This window comes from Ambystoma mexicanum, chromosome 10 (assembly GCF_040938575.1).
Source record: "Ambystoma mexicanum isolate Mex_15411 chromosome 10, UKY_AmexF1_1, whole genome shotgun sequence".
Taxonomy (NCBI): Eukaryota; Metazoa; Chordata; class Amphibia; order Caudata; family Ambystomatidae; genus Ambystoma; species Ambystoma mexicanum.
In genome coordinates, this window is record NC_090932.1 from 1536882899 (window position 1) to 1536900930 (window position 18032).

General features: G+C 50.5%; 5 non-coding genes across 5 annotated transcripts; all 5 read right to left on the minus strand.

Moving 5' to 3' along the window:
• Nucleotides 1-1380: 1380 nt before the first annotated feature.
• Nucleotides 1381-1521, minus strand: LOC138496578 (U4 spliceosomal RNA). The gene has a single exon (XR_011278077.1). It is a non-coding gene; the product is annotated as a U4 spliceosomal RNA (small nuclear RNA).
• A 3507-nt stretch (nt 1522-5028) lies between these two features.
• On the minus strand, nt 5029-5169 carry LOC138496622 (U4 spliceosomal RNA). Its single transcript, XR_011278117.1, has one exon. It is a non-coding gene; the product is annotated as a U4 spliceosomal RNA (small nuclear RNA).
• A 3507-nt stretch (nt 5170-8676) lies between these two features.
• Nucleotides 8677-8817, minus strand: LOC138496579 (U4 spliceosomal RNA). The gene has a single exon (XR_011278078.1). It is a non-coding gene; the product is annotated as a U4 spliceosomal RNA (small nuclear RNA).
• Nucleotides 8818-12325: 3508 nt separating this feature from the next.
• LOC138496784 (U4 spliceosomal RNA) lies at nt 12326-12466 on the minus strand. Its single transcript, XR_011278264.1, has one exon. It is a non-coding gene; the product is annotated as a U4 spliceosomal RNA (small nuclear RNA).
• A 3508-nt stretch (nt 12467-15974) lies between these two features.
• On the minus strand, nt 15975-16115 carry LOC138496733 (U4 spliceosomal RNA). Its single transcript, XR_011278218.1, has one exon. It is a non-coding gene; the product is annotated as a U4 spliceosomal RNA (small nuclear RNA).
• Between the last annotated feature and the right edge of the window lie 1917 nt (nt 16116-18032).

Genomic DNA, 18032 nt, shown 5'->3' on the forward strand with positions numbered 1-18032 from the left:
GCCGCCTTAAACGTCGACCCAAGCATTGAGAAGAAGCTCGGAGGAGTGCCACAACAAGCATCAACCAGCGTCCATCTTTTAAGGACTTTTTCGAAGCAGTCGAGCTCTCAAACTGCGACCGGCTGCACCACTGTGGCTGTTCTCACGCTGCAGTCACTAAAGCCGTCTGAGAACCCTCGACCAGCGTTCCAGATCCACCAACCAGCACACAGACAAAGATTCTTCACCCCGAGCCGCCGGGTAGGGCAGCCTGCAGCCGTCCGCCCAGCCTCGCTTACCAAACTGCCTGCCAATTGATATCCGCATCTGTCGTCCCTCTTGAACTCTGTCGCCGGAGCTACAAAGCATGCTGGAAGCCACTCGATGCTGTCGAGTACCAAGATCATCTCAAACACCAGTTACATTGTGGTTCTGTCCCCCTGGTCCTTCTCCGAAGGCCCTTAGTGGCATTTACGACCTCTTGCTCCCTTGCTGCTGCAACCAAATAACCTTGAACAGTTCAGACTGATTGCTTTACCGACTGCACTCCTGTCAGTATCCAGAGTGCATCCCTCTCCTTTGTGAAACTGTCTGTCCCCTGTTTTCCTTTATAGGGTGGGTTGTATTTTGTAGTGTGTTAGAACTGTCTGTTGTATTAATACTAAAGTAGATATTTGTATACAACCTTGACTGGACAGTCCCTTTTATCAGTGGGTCACAATTGTTTTTTCGCTCTGTTGCAATTAACCAGCCTGACGTTCTGTCCACTGTTCGGACCCCTTCCGGTGTACTAGAGGTGTGGGACTGATTGATGGTCTAGAAAGCGATATTCCTCCCTGGACCACTAGTGCCCCGGAAGTTGATTCGTCACACCAAGAGAGGTCGGGTTGTTGACTCCACGTGAATATGTGTCTATAGAATGCATGGGGACAGAAATGCCCTTTTGCCTCTCTTGGGAAGACTGAGATGGTGAGCGAAGGCCAAAGGTAAAGCGACCCCTCTGCTGCGGTTGGCTTCAGTGGCAGCCAGACCTCCCTGAGTAACCATCCAACAATCTGATGACTTTCGCAAGAGCAGATGTGGCAAAGAGGATCGAAGGCAGACAGGTCACTGTCTGCTAGGTTCTGAAAGCTCATGGTTTTCATGTCGTGAGATCAGGAAGGCAGCGAGACAACTGAGGCGCTTAATGCACCTGCTGCATGGTCACGGTTCCATAGACTTCGCTGCGCCGCTTGGAGTTTACGAATGCGCTAGCTTCTGGAAGTAAACCCCTTTGTTGAGGGTAGGCCACGAGAGAACAAAGAATAGAAGGGATGGGTTCCGAAAAACACACCCCTCTTGCTAGGTCTTCTTCAGTGGAGTAAAAGCGTCATTGTCTCCTTTTCAAACAAATCGGTTCAGCCTCCGTAGAGACTGTCAAAAATTACCAATTCCAGCTATATTTCAAGCTGTCATGGCGGGGTATTGGGTAAAGTTTTCAATAAGCAATAATCGCGCCTCGGTTAAACCTCATGAGCTACGATACTGCCACTGCGCAAAGCTAAAGCACCTGACCCAGAGGCCCGTGCGCCCCGGGAATGGATTCCCATTTAACTTGCACTGATCCCAGCAAGCTCCATCCTGAGCATCCTTTGTCAAACTCATAAAACCGCCTGGATTCCAGTGCCGAGATTTGTTGAGGTGAACACCTGTATCATCTTGCGCTCACCAAACTGACAGCAAATATAGTAGCAAGGTATGCATAGGATTCTGGGAGTAAACATGCAAATGAGCAGGCTGCTACCTGTGCGCTCTTTCCCTTAGCATGATCGGTGGCCTGTTGGCAAGTGACCCCGCCCTCCTGAGAGATTATTGGGCAGGCCGCTGCCAAGGCAACATGGGAGAGGCTTGAGAATGCAAAGAGCCATTGGAGGATTGCACAGGAGCGAGGACAGCATCGAGAAATGGGCTCCTTTGGGGACAGGTGAAGTGATGCTCCACCAGGACGACCAGCTGTTTCTGCAGTGCAGCCAGGACATTGACAAGAAGTGAATCAATTTGTCTCTGAGCGTTCCAACTGTTGACCAAACCATTACAATTTCGATACATTTCCATGCCATCACATACCTACTGTTTGTGATAATTGCACTTGTCCTTGAAAATAGACCCGATTTTGCAGGGGACTCTGGGAAAAGTGAAAAGGTCCTATGTAATTCACGTCTTGTACCCTGTCTCATAGGGCGGACCCTGCAATTCTACTTCCACTCCACTGCCAAAAATGAAGCGGCCTTGCCCTGTTCAGGCTTTTTGCTGTAGCCCCTGGGCCTTTGCAGAGCCATCTGCTTAGTGTGGCTCTGCCACTGAGGTCAGAAGAGAACATTTAGCCTGAGAAACGGCTGTCTGTGTGTGCAGCTTGGAGAAGACACTGTTGCCATGGGAAAGACATGCCTGTTTGCTGTGCAAATGAAGTGCAGACACAGACAGAAGAGACCACTTGACTGGTAGGAATTGAAGAACCTGACCAAGAGTGAGGAATTAGACCATCCGCACGGGGAGTGTGCGCTCCGCCTGGGCTGGTTTGATACTTTTAAAAAAGAAATGGAATGTTGGTAGGTAAACCTCCTGGAAATGTGTGGGGCTATCCCGCACACATTTCCCAATGGACACTGCACAACAAACACATAGTCAAGTGCACTCTGGGGGACACAGTCTACCGGTGCGGTCCTCCTGTCACATTTAGCTGCAATGTGACAGCCATGGGTACATCAAAGCATCTCTGAAGGGGGAAGGCAACGCCTTCCTCCGGCCCTGGTCAGCCTACTTAAAATAGCAAAGGCTCCATCGATATGCCCTGCCTATTGTTAGGTTCTCTCTGATGGCAGCGCATACTGATGAGAGTTAAGTGAAGCAGGCCTGCCAAGAGGCCTGTTCACAGAACTAACACAGGGCAGGAAACCCCAACACCTTTTTCATATGCAATGTGTCAGCTTGAAGCTAGCTCCCACCCCTCTGTATGAAGGCCATTGAATGTCATGTGTGGAACAACTGTTTACAGTAGGCAACCGCTGCAGGGCCACCCCCTTTCAGAGGGAAGATATATGTGATTTGATGCAGACAGTCTGTTCTCAAGCTCAATTAACCAGAGAGCCACTTTGATCCACAGGAGACAGGAAGATGGGTGCGGCTTAGTAGTACATGTTGTCACCCCTTACCTTTCCTGTTGCAAAGCACTCTGGTCATGACCTTACGCATGACAGAAGATTGGTGGTGGGGACCCAGGATTGGGTCTTTAAGGTAGGCTTAGCATGCTCCAATCACTGGGGCCCATTTGGCTTTAAAAGAGGGCTGAGCCCCTCACTGAGCAGATCATCCGACGACTTCAAAAGGAGTACGAAGAAGGACTCATTCGGACCCTTGGTGATGGTACAGTCTGCCTCACGGCTTCCGCCAGTGAAGGAAGTCCAGGATTTCCAAGAGGGAAGCAAAATACCTCCCAAAACATCTCCCAGGGAACAGAGGGAGATACCCGACTCAGAGGATCCATCAAGCAGCACCAGAACCGGTACCCAGCCAGCACACAGCGTGCCCTGCTAGGTTAAGCCAGCAAGCTTCCTAGGTGGGAAGTGCCAGAGAGTCTCTGAACAAAGGACAAGGCCGTTGCCGGCAAACACTCTTCTCAGCTTTGGGTCGGCCACCTTAAACGTCGACCCAAGCATTGAGAAGAAGCTCGGAGGAGTGCCACAACAAGCATCAACCAGCGTCCATCTTTTAAGGACTTTTTCGAAGCAGTCGAGCTCTCAAACTGCGACCGGCTGCACCACTGTGGCTGTTCTCACGCTGCAGTCACTAAAGCCGTCTGAGAACCCTCGACCAGCGTTCCAGATCCACCAACCAGCACACAGACAAAGATTCTTCACCCCGAGCCGCCGGGTAGGGCAGCCTGCAGCCGTCCGCCCAGCCTCGCTTACCAAACTGCCTGCCAATTGATATCCGCATCTGTCGTCCCTCTTGAACTCTGTCGCCGGAGCTACAAAGCATGCTGGAAGCCACTCGATGCTGTCGAGTACCAAGATCATCTCAAACACCAGTTACATTGTGGTTCTGTCCCCCTGGTCCTTCTCCGAAGGCCCTTAGTGGCATTTACGACCTCTTGCTCCCTTGCTGCTGCAACCAAATAACCTTGAACAGTTCAGACTGATTGCTTTACCGACTGCACTCCTGTCAGTATCCAGAGTGCATCCCTCTCCTTTGTGAAACTGTCTGTCCCCTGTTTTCCTTTATAGGGTGGGTTGTATTTTGTAGTGTGTTAGAACTGTCTGTTGTATTAATACTAAAGTAGATATTTGTATACAACCTTGACTGGACAGTCCCTTTTATCAGTGGGTCACAATTGTTTTTTCGCTCTGTTGCAACTAACCAGCCTGACGTTCCGTCCACTGTTCGGACCCCTTCCGGTGTACTAGAGGTGTGGGACTGATTGATGGTCTAGAAAGCGATATTCCTCCCTGGACCACTAGTGCCCCGGAAGTTGATTCGTCACACCAAGAGAGGTCGGGTTGTTGACTCCACGTGAATATGTGTCTATAGAATGCATGGGGACAGAAATGCCCTTTTGCCTCTCTTGGGAAGACTGAGATGGTGAGCGAAGGCCAAAGGTAAAGCGACCCCTCTGCTGCGGTTGGCTTCAGTGGCAGCCAGACCTCCCTGAGTAACCATCCAACAATCTGATGACTTTCGCAAGAGCAGATGTGGCAAAGAGGATCGAAGGCAGACAGGTCACTGTCTGCTAGGTTCTGAAAGCTCATGGTTTTCATGTCGTGAGATCAGGAAGGCAGCGAGACAACTGAGGCGCTTAATGCACCTGCTGCATGGTCACGGTTCCATAGACTTCGCTGCGCCGCTTGGAGTTTACGAATGCGCTAGCTTCTGGAAGTAAACCCCTTTGTTGAGGGTAGGCCACGAGAGAACAAAGAATAGAAGGGATGGGTACCGAAAAACACACCCCTCTTGCTAGGTCTTCTCCAGTGGAGTAAAAGCGTCATTGTCTCCTTTTCAAACAAATCGGTTCAGCCTCCGTAGAGACTGTCAAAAATTACCAATTCCAGCTATATTTCAAGCTGTCATGGCGGGGTATTGGGTAAAGTTTTCAATAAGCAATAATCGCGCCTCGGTTAAACCTCATGAGCTACGATACTACCACTGCGCAAAGCTAAAGCACCTGACCCAGAGGCCCGTGCGCCACGGGAATGGATTCCCATTTAACTTGCACTGATCCCAGCAAGCTCCATCCTGAGCATCCTTTGTCAAACTCATAAAACCGCCTGGATTCCAGTGCCGAGATTTGTTGAGGTGAACACCTGTATCATCTTGCGCTCACCAAACTGACAGCAAATATAGTAGCAAGGTATGCATAGGATTCTGGGAGTAAACATGCAAATGAGCAGGCTGCTACCTGTGCGCTCTTTCCCTTAGCATGATCGGTGGCCTGTTGGCAAGTGACCCCGCCCTCCTGAGAGATTATTGGGCAGGCCGCTGCCAAGGCAACATGGGAGAGGCTTGAGAATGCAAAGAGCCATTGGAGGATTGCACAGGAGCGAGGACAGCATCGAGAAATGGGCTCCTTTGGGGACAGGTGAAGTGATGCTCCACCAGGACGACCAGCTGTTTCTGCAGTGCAGCCAGGACATTGACAAGAAGTGAATCAATTTGTCTCTGAGCGTTCCAACTGTTGACCAAACCATTACAATTTCGATACATTTCCATGCCATCACATACCTACTGTTTGTGATAATTGCACTTGTCCTTGAAAATAGACCCGATTTTGCAGGGGACTCTGGGAAAAGTGAAAAGGTCCTATGTAATTCACGTCTTGTACCCTGTCTCATAGGGCGGACCCTGCAATTCTACTTCCACTCCACTGCCAAAAATGAAGCGGCCTTGCCCTGTTCAGGCTTTTTGCTGTAGCCCCTGGGCCTTTGCAGAGCCATCTGCTTAGTGTGGCTCTGCCACTGAGGTCAGAAGAGAACATTTAGCCTGAGAAACGGCTGTCTGTGTGTGCAGCTTGGAGAAGACACTGTTGCCATGGGAAAGACATGCCTGTTTGCTGTGCAAATGAAGTGCAGACACAGACAGAAGAGACCACTTGACTGGTAGGAATTGAAGAACCTGACCAAGAGTGAGGAATTAGACCATCCGCACGGGGAGTGTGCGCTCCGCCTGGGCTGGTTTGATACTTTTAAAAAAGAAATGGAATGTTGGTAGGTAAACCTCCTGGAAATGTGTGGGGCTATCCCGCACACATTTCCCAATGGACACTGCACAACAAACACATAGTCAAGTGCACTCTGGGGGACACAGTCTACCGGTGCGGTCCTCCTGTCACATTTAGCTGCAATGTGACAGCCATGGGTACATCAAAGCATCTCTGAAGGGGGAAGGCAACGCCTTCCTCCGGCCCTGGTCAGCCTACTTAAAATAGCAAAGGCTCCATCGATATGCCCTGCCTATTGTTAGGTTCTCTCTGATGGCAGCGCATACTGATGAGAGTTAAGTGAAGCAGGCCTGCCAAGAGGCCTGTTCACAGAACTAACACAGGGCAGGAAACCCCAACACCTTTTTCATATGCAATGTGTCAGCTTGAAGCTAGCTCCCACCCCTCTGTATGAAGGCCATTGAATGTCATGTGTGGAACAACTGTTTACAGTAGGCAACCGCTGCAGGGCCACCCCCTTTCAGAGGGAAGATATATGTGATTTGATGCAGACAGTCTGTTCTCGAGCTCAATTAACCAGAGAGCCACTTTGATCCACAGGAGACAGGAAGATGGGTGCGGCTTAGTAGTACATGTTGTCACCCCTTACCTTTCCTGTTGCAAAGCACTCTGGTCATGACCTTACGCATGACAGAAGATTGGTGGTGGGGACCCAGGATTGGGTCTTTAAGGTAGGCTTAGCATGCTCCAATCACTGGGGCCCATTTGGCTTTAAAAGAGGGCTGAGCCCCTCACTGAGCAGATCATCCGACGACTTCAAAAGGAGTACGAAGAAGGACTCATTCGGACCCTCGGTGATGGTACAGTCTGCCTCACGGCTTCCGCCAGTGAAGGAAGTCCAGGATTTCCAAGAGGGAAGCAAAATACCTAACAAAACATCTACCAGGGAACAGAGGGAGATACCCGACTCAGAGGATCCATCAAGCAGCACCAGAACCGGTACCCAGCCAGCACACAGCGTGCCCTGCTAGGTTAAGCCAGCAAGCTTCCTAGGTGGGAAGTGCCAGAGAGTCTCTGAACAAAGGACAAGGCCGTTGCCGGCAAACACTCTTCTCAGCTTTGGGTCGGCCGCCTTAAACGTCGACCCAAGCATTGAGAAGAAGCTCGGAGGAGTGCCACAACAAGCATCAACCAGCGTCCATCTTTTAAGGACTTTTTCGAAGCAGTCGAGCTCTCAAACTGCGACCGGCTGCACCACTGTGGCTGTTCTCACGCTGCAGTCACTAAAGCCGTCTGAGAACCCTCGACCAGCGTTCCAGATCCACCAACCAGCACACAGACAACGATTCTTCACCCCGAGCCGCCGGGTAGGGCAGCCTGCAGCCGTCCGCCCAGCCTCGCTTACCAAACTGCCTGCCAACTGATATCCGCATCTGTCGTCCCTCTTGAACTCTGTCGCCGGAGCTACAAAGCATGCTGGAAGCCACTCGATGCTGTCGAGTACCAAGATCATCTCAAACACCAGTTACATTGTGGTTCTGTCCCCCTGGTCCTTCTCCGAAGGCCCTTAGTGACATTTACGACCTCTTGCTCCCTTGCTGCTGCAACCAAATAACCTTGAACAGTTCAGACTGATTGCTTTACCGACTGCACTCCTGTCAGTATCCAGAGTGCATCCCTCTCCTTTGTGAAACTGTCTGTCCCCTGTTTTCCTTTATAGGGTGGGTTGTATTTTGTAGTGTGTTAGAACTGTCTGTTGTATTAATACTAAAGTAGATATTTGTATACAACCTTGACTGGACAGTCCCTTTTATCAGTGGGTCACAATTGTTTTTTCGCTCTGTTGCAACTAACCAGCCTGACGTTCCGTCCACTGTTCTGACCCCTTCGGGTGTACTAGAGGTGTGGGACTGATTGATGGTCTAGAAAGCGATATTCCTCCCTGGACCACTAGTGCCCCGGAAGTTGATTCGTCACACCAAGAGAGGTCGGGTTGTTGACTCCACGTGAATATGTGTCTATAGAATGCATGGGGACAGAAATGCCCTTTTGCCTCTCTTGGGAAGACTGAGATGGTGAGCGAAGGCCAAAGGTAAAGCGACCCCTCTGCTGCGGTTGGCTTCAGTGGCAGCCAGACCTCCCTGAGTAACCATCCAACAATCTGATGACTTTCGCAAGAGCAGATGTGGCAAAGAGGATCGAAGGCAGACAGGTCACTGTCTGCTAGGTTCTGAAAGCTCATGGTTTTCATGTCGTGAGATCAGGAAGGTAGCGAGACAACTGAGGCGCTTAATGCACCTGCTGCATGGTCACGGTTCCATAGACTTCGCTGCGCCGCTTGGAGTTTACGAATGCGCTAGCTTCTGGAAGTAAACCCCTTTGTTGAGGGCAGGCCACGAGAGAACAAAGAATAGAAGGGATGGGTTCCGAAAAACACACCCCTCTTGCTAGGTCTTCTCCAGTGGAGTAAAAGCGTCATTGTCTCCTTTTCAAACAAATCGGTTCAGCCTCCGTAGAGACTGTCAAAAATTACCAATTCCAGCTATATTTCAAGCTGTCATGGCGGGGTATTGGGTAAAGTTTTCAATAAGCAATAATCGCGCCTCGGTTAAACCTCATGAGCTACGATACTGCCACTGCGCAAAGCTAAAGCACCTGACCCAGAGGCCCGTGCGCCCCGGGAATGGATTCCCATTTAACTTGCACTGATCCCAGCAAGCTCCATCCTGAGCATCCTTTGTCAAACTCATAAAACCGCCTGGATTCCAGTGCCGAGATTTGTTGAGGTGAACACCTGTATCATCTTGCGCTCACCAAACTGACAGCAAATATAGTAGCAAGGTATGCATAGGATTCTGGGAGTAAACATGCAAATGAGCAGGCTGCTACCTGTGTGCTCTTTCCCTTAGCATGATCGGTGGCCTGTTGGCAAGTGACCCCGCCCTCCTGAGAGATTATTGGGCAGGCCGCTGCCAAGGCAACATGGGAGAGGCTTGAGAATGCAAAGAGCCATTGGAGGATTGCACAGGAGCGAGGACAGCATCGAGAAATGGGCTCCTTTGGGGACAGGTGAAGTGATGCTCCACCAGGACGACCAGCTGTTTCTGCAGTGCAGCCAGGACATTGACAAGAAGTGAATCAATTTGTCTCTGAGCGTTCCAACTGTTGACCAAACCATTACAATTTCGATACATTTCCATGCCATCACATACCTACCTATTTGTGATAATTGCACTTGTCCTTGAAAATAGACCCGATTTTGCAGGGGACTCTGGGAAAAGTGAAAAGGTCCTATGTAATTCACGTCTTGTACCCTGTCTCATAGGGCGGACCCTGCAATTCTACTTCCACTCCACTGCCAAAAATGAAGCGGCCTTGCCCTGTTCAGGCTTTTTGCTGTAGCCCCTGGGCCTTTGCAGAGCCATCTGCTTAGTGTGGCTCTGCCACTGAGGTCAGAAGAGAACATTTAGCCTGAGAAACGGCTGTCTGTGTGTGCAGCTTGGAGAAGACACTGTTGCCATGGGAAAGACATGCCTGTTTGCTGTGCAAATGAAGTGCAGACACAGACAGAAGAGACCACTTGACTGGTAGGAATTGAAGAACCTGACCAAGAGTGAGGAATTAGACCATCCGCACGGGAAGTGTGCGCTCCGCCTGGGCTGGTTTGATACTTTTAAAAAAGAAATGGAATGTTGGTAGGTAAACCTCCTGGAAATGTGTGGGGCTATCCCGCACACATTTCCCAATGGACACTGCACAACAAACACATAGTCAAGTGCACTCTGGGGGACACAGTCTACCGGTGCGGTCCTCCTGTCACATTTAGCTGCAATGTGACAGCCATGGGTACATCAAAGCATCTCTGAAGGGGGAAGGCAACGCCTTCCTCCGGCCCTGGTCAGCCTACTTAAAATAGCAAAGGCTCCATCGATATGCCCTGCCTATTGTTAGGTTCTCTCTGATGGCAGCGCATACTGATGAGAGTTAAGTGAAGCAGGCCTGCCAAGAGGCCTGTTCACAGAACTAACACAGGGCAGGAAACCCCAACACCTTTTTCATATGCAATGTGTCAGCTTGAAGCTAGCTCCCACCCCTCTGTATGAAGGCCATTGAATGTCATGTGTGGAACAACTGTTTACAGTAGGCAACCGCTGCAGGGCCACCCCCTTTCAGAGGGAAGATATATGTGATTTGATGCAGACAGTCTGTTCTCAAGCTCAATTAACCAGAGAGCCACTTTGATCCACAGGAGACAGGAAGATGGGTGCGGCTTAGTAGTACATGTTGTCACCCCTTACCTTTCCTGTTGCAAAGCACTCTGGTCATGACCTTACGCATGACAGAAGATTGGTGGTGGGGACCCAGGATTGGGTCTTTAAGGTAGGCTTAGCATGCTCCAATCACTGGGGCCCATTTGGCTTTAAAAGAGGGCTGAGCCCCTCACTGAGCAGATCATCCGACGACTTCAAAAGGAGTACGAAGAAGGACTAATTCGGACCCTCGGTGATGGTACAGTCTGCCTCACGGCTTCCGCCAGTGAAGGAAGTCCAGGATTTCCAAGAGGGAAGCAAAATACCTCCCAAAACATCTCCCAGGGAACAGAGGGAGATACCCGACTCAGAGGATCCATCAAGCAGCACCAGAACCGGTACCCAGCCAGCACACAGCGTGCCCTGCTAGGTTAAGCCAGCAAGCTTCCTAGGTGGGAAGTGCCAGAGAGTCTCTGAACAAAGGACAAGGCCGTTGCCGGCAAACACTCTTCTCAGCTTTGGGTCGGCCGCCTTAAACGTCGACCCGAGCATTGAGAAGAAGCTCGGAGGAGTGCCACAACAAGCATCAACCAGCGTCCATCTTTTAAGGACTTTTTCGAAGCAGTCGAGCTCTCAAACTGCGACCGGCTGCACCACTGTGGCTGTTCTCACGCTGCAGTCACTAAAGCCGTCTGAGAACCCTCGACCAGCGTTCCAGATCCACCAACCAGCACACAGACAAAGATTCTTCACCCCGAGCCGCCGGGTAGGGCAGCCTGCAGCCGTCCGCCCAGCCTCGCTTACCAAACTGCCTGCCAATTGATATCCGCATCTGTCGTCCCTCTTGAACTCTGTCGCCGGAGCTACAAAGCATGCTGGAAGCCACTCGATGCTGTCGAGTACCAAGATCATCTCAAACACCAGTTATATTGTGGTTCTGTCCCCCTGGTCCTTCTCCGAAGGCCCTTAGTGGCATTTACGACCTTTTGCTCCCTTGCTGCTGCAACCAAATAACCTTGAACAGTTCAGACTGATTGCTTTACCGACTGCACTCCTGTCAGTATCCAGAGTGCATCCCTCTCCTTTGTGAAACTGTCTGTCCCCTGTTTTCCTTTATAGGGTGGGTTGTATTTTGTAGTGTGTTATAACTGTCTGTTGTATTAATACTAAAGTAGATATTTGTATACAACCTTGACTGGACAGTCCCTTTTATCAGTGGGTCACAATTGTTTTTTCGCTCTGTTGCAACTAACCAGCCTGACGTTCCGTCCACTGTTCGGACCCCTTCCGGTGTACTAGAGGTGTGGGACTGATTGATGGTCTAGAAAGCGATATTCCTCCCTGGACCACTAGTGCCCCGGAAGTTGATTCGTCACACCAAGAGAGGTCGGGTTGTTGACTCCACGTGAATATGGGTCTATAGAATGCATGGGGACAGAAATGCCCTTTTGCCTCTCTTGGGAAGACTGAGATGGTGAGCGAAGGCCAAAGGTAAAGCGACCCCTCTGCTGCGGTTGGCTTCAGTGGCAGCCAGACCTCCCTGAGTAACCATCCAACAATCTGATGACTTTCGCAAGAGCAGATGTGGCAAAGAGGATCGAAGGCAGACAGGTCACTGTCTGCTAGGTTCTGAAAGCTCATGGTTTTCATGTCGTGAGATCAGGAAGGCAGCGAGACAACTGAGGCGCTTAATGCACCTGCTGCATGGTCACGGTTCCATAGACTTCGCTGCGCCGCTTGGAGTTTACGAATGCGCTAGCTTCTGGAAGTAAACCCCTTTGTTGAGGGTAGGCCACGAGAGAACAAAGAATAGAAGGGATGGGTTCCGAAAAACACACCCCTCTTGCTAGGTCTTCTCCAGTGGAGTAAAAGCGTCATTGTCTCCTTTTCAAACAAATCGGTTCAGCCTCCGTAGAGACTGTCAAAAAAGACCAATTCCAGCTATATTTCAAGCTGTCATGGCGGGGTATTGGGTAAAGTTTTCAATAAGCAATAATCGCGCCTCGGTTAAACCTCATGAGCTACGATACTGCCACTGCGCAAAGCTAAAGCACCTGACCCAGAGGCCCGTGCGCCCCGGGAATGGATTCCCATTTAACTTGCACTGATCCCAGCAAGCTCCATCCTGAGCATCCTTTGTCAAACTCATAAAACCGCCTGGATTCCAGTGCCGAGATTTGTTGAGGTGAACACCTGTATCATCTTGCGCTCACCAAACTGACAGCAAATATAGTAGCAAGGTATGCATAGGATTCTGGGAGTAAACATGCAAATGAGCAGGCTGCTACCTGTGCGCTCTTTCCCTTAGCATGATCGGTGGCCTGTTGGCAAGTGACCCCGCCCTCCTGAGAGATTATTGGGCAGGCCGCTGCCAAGGCAACATGGGAGAGGCTTGAGAATGCAAAGAGCCATTGGAGGATTGCACAGGAGCGAGGACAGCATCGAGAAATGGGCTCCTTTGGGGACAGGTGAAGTGATGCTCCACCAGGACGACCAGCTGTTTCTGCAGTGCAGCCAGGACATTGACAAGAAGTGAATCAATTTGTCTCTGAGCGTTCCAACTGTTGACCAAACCATTACAATTTCGATACATTTCCATGCCATCACATACCTACCTGTTTGTGATAATTGCACTTGTCCTTGAAAATAGACCCGATTTTGCAGGGGACTCTGGGAAAAGTGAAAAGGTCCTATGTAATTCACGTCTTGTACCCTGTCTCATAGGGCGGACCCTGCAATTCTACTTCCACTCCACTGCCAAAAATGAAGCGGCCTTGCCCTGTTCAGGCTTTTTGCTGTAGCCCCTGGGCCTTTGCAGAGCCATCTGCTTAGTGTGGCTCTGCCACTGAGGTCAGAAGAGAACATTTAGCCTGAGAAACGGCTGTCTGTGTGTGCAGCTTGGAGAAGACACTGTTGCCATGGGAAAGACATGCCTGTTTGCTGTGCAAATGAAGTGCAGACACAGACAGAAGAGACCACTTGACTGGTAGGAATTGAAGAACCTGACCAAGAGTGAGGAATTAGACCATCCGCATGGGGAGTGTGCGCTCCGCCTGGGCTGGTTTGATACTTTTAAAAAAGAAATGGAATGTTGGTAGGTAAACCTCCTGGAAATGTGTGGGGCTATTCCGCACACATTTCCCAATGGACACTGCACAACAAACAGATAGTCAAGTGCACTCTGGGGGACACAGTCTACCGGTGCGGTCCTCCTGTCACATTTAGCTGCAATGTGACAGCCATGGGTACATCAAAGCATCTCTGAAGGGGGAAGGCAACGCCTTCCTCCGGCCCTGGTCAGCCTACTTAAAATAGCAAAGGCTCCATCGATATGCCCTGCCTATTGTTAGGTTCTCTCTGATGGCAGCGCATACTGATGAGAGTTAAGTGAAGCAGGCCTGCCAAGAGGCCTGTTCACAGAACTAACACAGGGCAGGAAACCCCAACACCTTTTTCATATGCAATGTGTCAGCTTGAAGCTAGCTCCCACCCCTCTGTATGAAGGCCATTGAATGTCATGTGTGGAACAACTGTTTACAGTAGGCAACCGCTGCAGGGCCACCCCCTTTCAGAGGGAAGATATATGTGATTTGATGCAGACAGTCTGTTCTCGAGCTCAATTAACCAGAGAGCCACTTTGATCCACAGGAGACAGGAAGATGGGTGCGGCTTAGTAGTACATGTTGTCACCCCTTACCTTTCCTGTTGCAAAGCACTCTGGTCATGACCTTACGCATGACAGAAGATTGGTGGTGGGGACCCAGGATTGGGTCTTTAAGGTAGGCTTAGCATGCTCCAATCACTGGGGCCCATTTGGCTTTAAAAGAGGGCTGAGCCCCTCACTGAGCAGATCATCCGACGACTTCAAAAGGAGTACGAAGAAGGACTCATTCGGACCCTCGGTGATGGTACAGTCTGCCTCACGGCTTCCGCCAGTGAAGGAAGTCCAGGATTTCCAAGAGGGAAGCAAAATACCTCCCAAAACATCTCCCAGGGAACAGAGGGAGATACCCGACTCAGAGGATCCATCAAGCAGCACCAGAACCGGTACCCAGCCAGCACACAGCGTGCCCTGCTAGGTTAAGCCAGCAAGCTTCCTAGGTGGGAAGTGCCAGAGAGTCTCTGAACAAAGGACAAGGCCGTTGCCGGCAAACACTCTTCTCAGCTTTGGGTCGGCCGCCTTAAACGTCGACCCAAGCATTGAGAAGAAGCTCGGAGGAGTGCCACAACAAGCATCAACCAGCGTCCATCTTTTAAGGACTTTTTCGAAGCAGTCGAGCTCTCAAACTGCGACCGGCTGCACCACTGTGGCTGTTCTCACGCTGCAGTCACTAAAGCCGTCTGAGAACCCTCGACCAGCGTTCCAGATCCACCAACCAGCACACAGACAAAGATTCTTCACCCCGAGCCGCCGGGTAGGGCAGCCTGCAGCCGTCCGCCCAGCCTCGCTTACCAAACTGCCTGCCAATTGATATCCGCATCTGTCGTCCCTCTTGAACTCTGTCGCCGGAGCTACAAAGCATGCTGGAAGCCACTCGATGCTGTCGAGTACCAAGATCATCTCAAACACCAGTTACATTGTGGTTCTGTCCCCCTGGTCCTTCTCCGAAGGCCCTTAGTGGCATTTACGACCTTTTGCTCCCTTGCTGCTGCAACCAAATAACCTTGAACAGTTCAGACTGATTGCTTTACCGACTGCACTCCTGTCAGTATCCAGAGTGCATCCCTCTCCTTTGTGAAACTGTCTGTCCCCTGTTTTCCTTTATAGGGTGGGTTGTATTTTGTAGTGTGTTAGAACTGTCTGTTGTATTAATACTAAAGTAGATATTTGTATACAACCTTGACTGGACAGTCCCTTTTATCAGTGGGTCACAATTGTTTTTTCGCTCTGTTGCAACTAACCAGCCTGACGTTCCGTCCACTGTTCGGACCCCTTCCGGTGTACTAGAGGTGTGGGACTGATTGATGGTCTAGAAAGCGATATTCCTCCCTGGACCACTAGTGCCCCGGAAGTTGATTCGTCACACCAAGAGAGGTCGGGTTGTTGACTCCACGTGAATATGTGTCTATAGAATGCATGGGGACAGAAATGCCCTTTTGCCTCTCTTGGGAAGACTGAGATGGTGAGCGAAGGCCAAAGGTAAAGCGACCCCTCTGCTGCGGTTGGCTTCAGTGGCAGCCAGACCTCCCTGAGTAACCATCCAACAATCTGATGACTTTCGCAAGAGCAGATGTGGCAAAGAGGATCGAAGGCAGACAGGTCACTGTCTGCTAGGTTCTGAAAGCTCATGGTTTTCATGTCGTGAGATCAGGAAGGCAGCGAGACAACTGAGGCGCTTAATGCACCTGCTGCATGGTCACGGTTCCATAGACTTCGCTGCGCCGCTTGGAGTTTACGAATGCGCTAGCTTCTGGAAGTAAACCCCTTTGTTGAGGGTAGGCCACGAGAGAACAAAGAATAGAAGGGATGGGTTCCGAAAAACACACCCCTCTTGCTAGGTCTTCTCCAGTGGAGTAAAAGCGTCATTGTCTCCTTTTCAAACAAATCGGTTCAGCCTCCGTAGAGACTGTCAAAAATTACCAATTCCAGTTATATTTCAAGCTGTCATGGCGGGGTATTGGGTAAAGTTTTCAATAAGCAATAATCGCGCCTCGGTTAAACCTCATGAGCTACGATACTGCCACTGCGCAAAGCTAAAGCACCTGACCCAGAGGCCCGTGCGCCCCGGGAATGGATTCCCATTTAACTTGCACTGATCCCAGCAAGCTCCATCCTGAGCATCCTTTGTCAAACTCATAAAACCGCCTGGATTCCAGTGCCGAGATTTGTTGAGGTGAACACCTGTATCATCTTGCGCTCACCAAACTGACAGCAAATATAGTAGCAAGGTATGCATAGGATTCTGGGAGTAAACATGCAAATGAGCAGGCTGCTACCTGTGCGCTCTTTCCCTTAGCATGATCGGTGGCCTGTTGGCAAGTGACCCCGCCCTCCTGAGAGATTATTGGGCAGGCCGCTGCCAAGGCAACATGGGAGAGGCTTGAGAATGCAAAGAGCCATTGGAGGATTGCACAGGAGCGAGGACAGCATCGAGAAATGGGCTCCTTTGGGGACAGGTGAAGTGATGCTCCACCAGGACGACCAGCTGTTTCTGCAGTGCAGCCAGGACATTGACAAGAAGTGAATCAATTTGTCTCTGAGCGTTCCAACTGTTGACCAAGCCATTACAATTTCGATACATTTCCATGCCATCACATACCTACCTGTTTGTGATAATTGCACTTGTCCTTGAAAATAGACCCGATTTTGCAGGGGACTCTGGGAAAAGTGAAAAGGTCCTATGTAATTCACGTCTTGTACCCTGTCTCATAGGGCGGACCCTGCAATTCTACTTCCACTCCACTGCCAAAAATGAAGTGGCCTTGCCCTGTTCAGGCTTTTTGCTGTAGCCCCTGGGCCTTTGCAGAGCCATCTGCTTAGTGTGGCTCTGCCACTGAGGTCAGAAGAGAACATTTAGCCTGAGAAACGGATGTCTGTGTGTGCAGCTTGGAGAAGACACTGTTGCCATGGGAAAGACATGCCTGTTTGCTGTGCAAATGAAGTGCAGACACAGACAGAAGAGACCACTTGACTGGTAGGAATTGAAGAACCTGACCAAGAGTGAGGAATTAGACCATCCGCACGGGGAGTGTGCGCTCCGCCTGGGCTGGTTTGATACTTTTAAAAAAGAAATGGAATGTTGGTAGGTAAACCTCCTGGAAATGTGTGGGGCTATCCCGCACACATTTCCCAAAGGACACTGCACAACAAACACATAGTCAAGTGCACTCTGGGGGACACAGTCTACCGGTGCGGTCCTCCTGTCACATTTAGCTGCAATGTGACAGCCATGGGTACATCAAAGCATCTCTGAAGGGGAAGGCAACGCCTTCCTCCGGCCCTGGTCAGCCTACTTAAAATAGCAAAGGCTCCATCGATATGCCCTGCCTATTGTTAGGTTCTCTCTGATGGCAGCGCATACTGATGAGAGTTAAGTGAAGCAGGCCTGCCAAGAGGCCTGTTCACAGAACTAACACAGGGCAGGAAACCCCAACACCTTTTTCATATGCAATGTGTCAGCTTGAAGCTAGCTCCCACCCCTCTGTATGAAGGCCATTGAATGTCATGTGTGGAACAACTGTTTACAGTAGGCAACCGCTGCAGGGCCACCCCCTTTCAGAGGGAAGATATATGTGATTTGATGCAGACAGTCTGTTCTCGAGCTCAATTAACCAGAGAGCCACTTTGATCCACAGGAGACAGGAAGATGGGTGCGGCTTAGTAGTACATGTTGTCACCCCTTACCTTTCCTGTTGCAAAGCACTCTGGTCATGACCTTACGCATGACAGAAGATTGGTGGTGGGGACCCAGGATTGGGTCTTTAAGGTAGGCTTAGCATGCTCCAATCACTGGGGCCCATTTGGCTTTAAAAGAGGGCTGAGCCCCTCACTGAGCAGATCATCCGACGACTTCAAAAGGAGTACGAAGAAGGACTCATTCGGACCCTCGGTGATGGTACAGTCTGCCTCACGGCTTCCGCCAGTGAAGGAAGTCCAGGATTTCCAAGAGGGA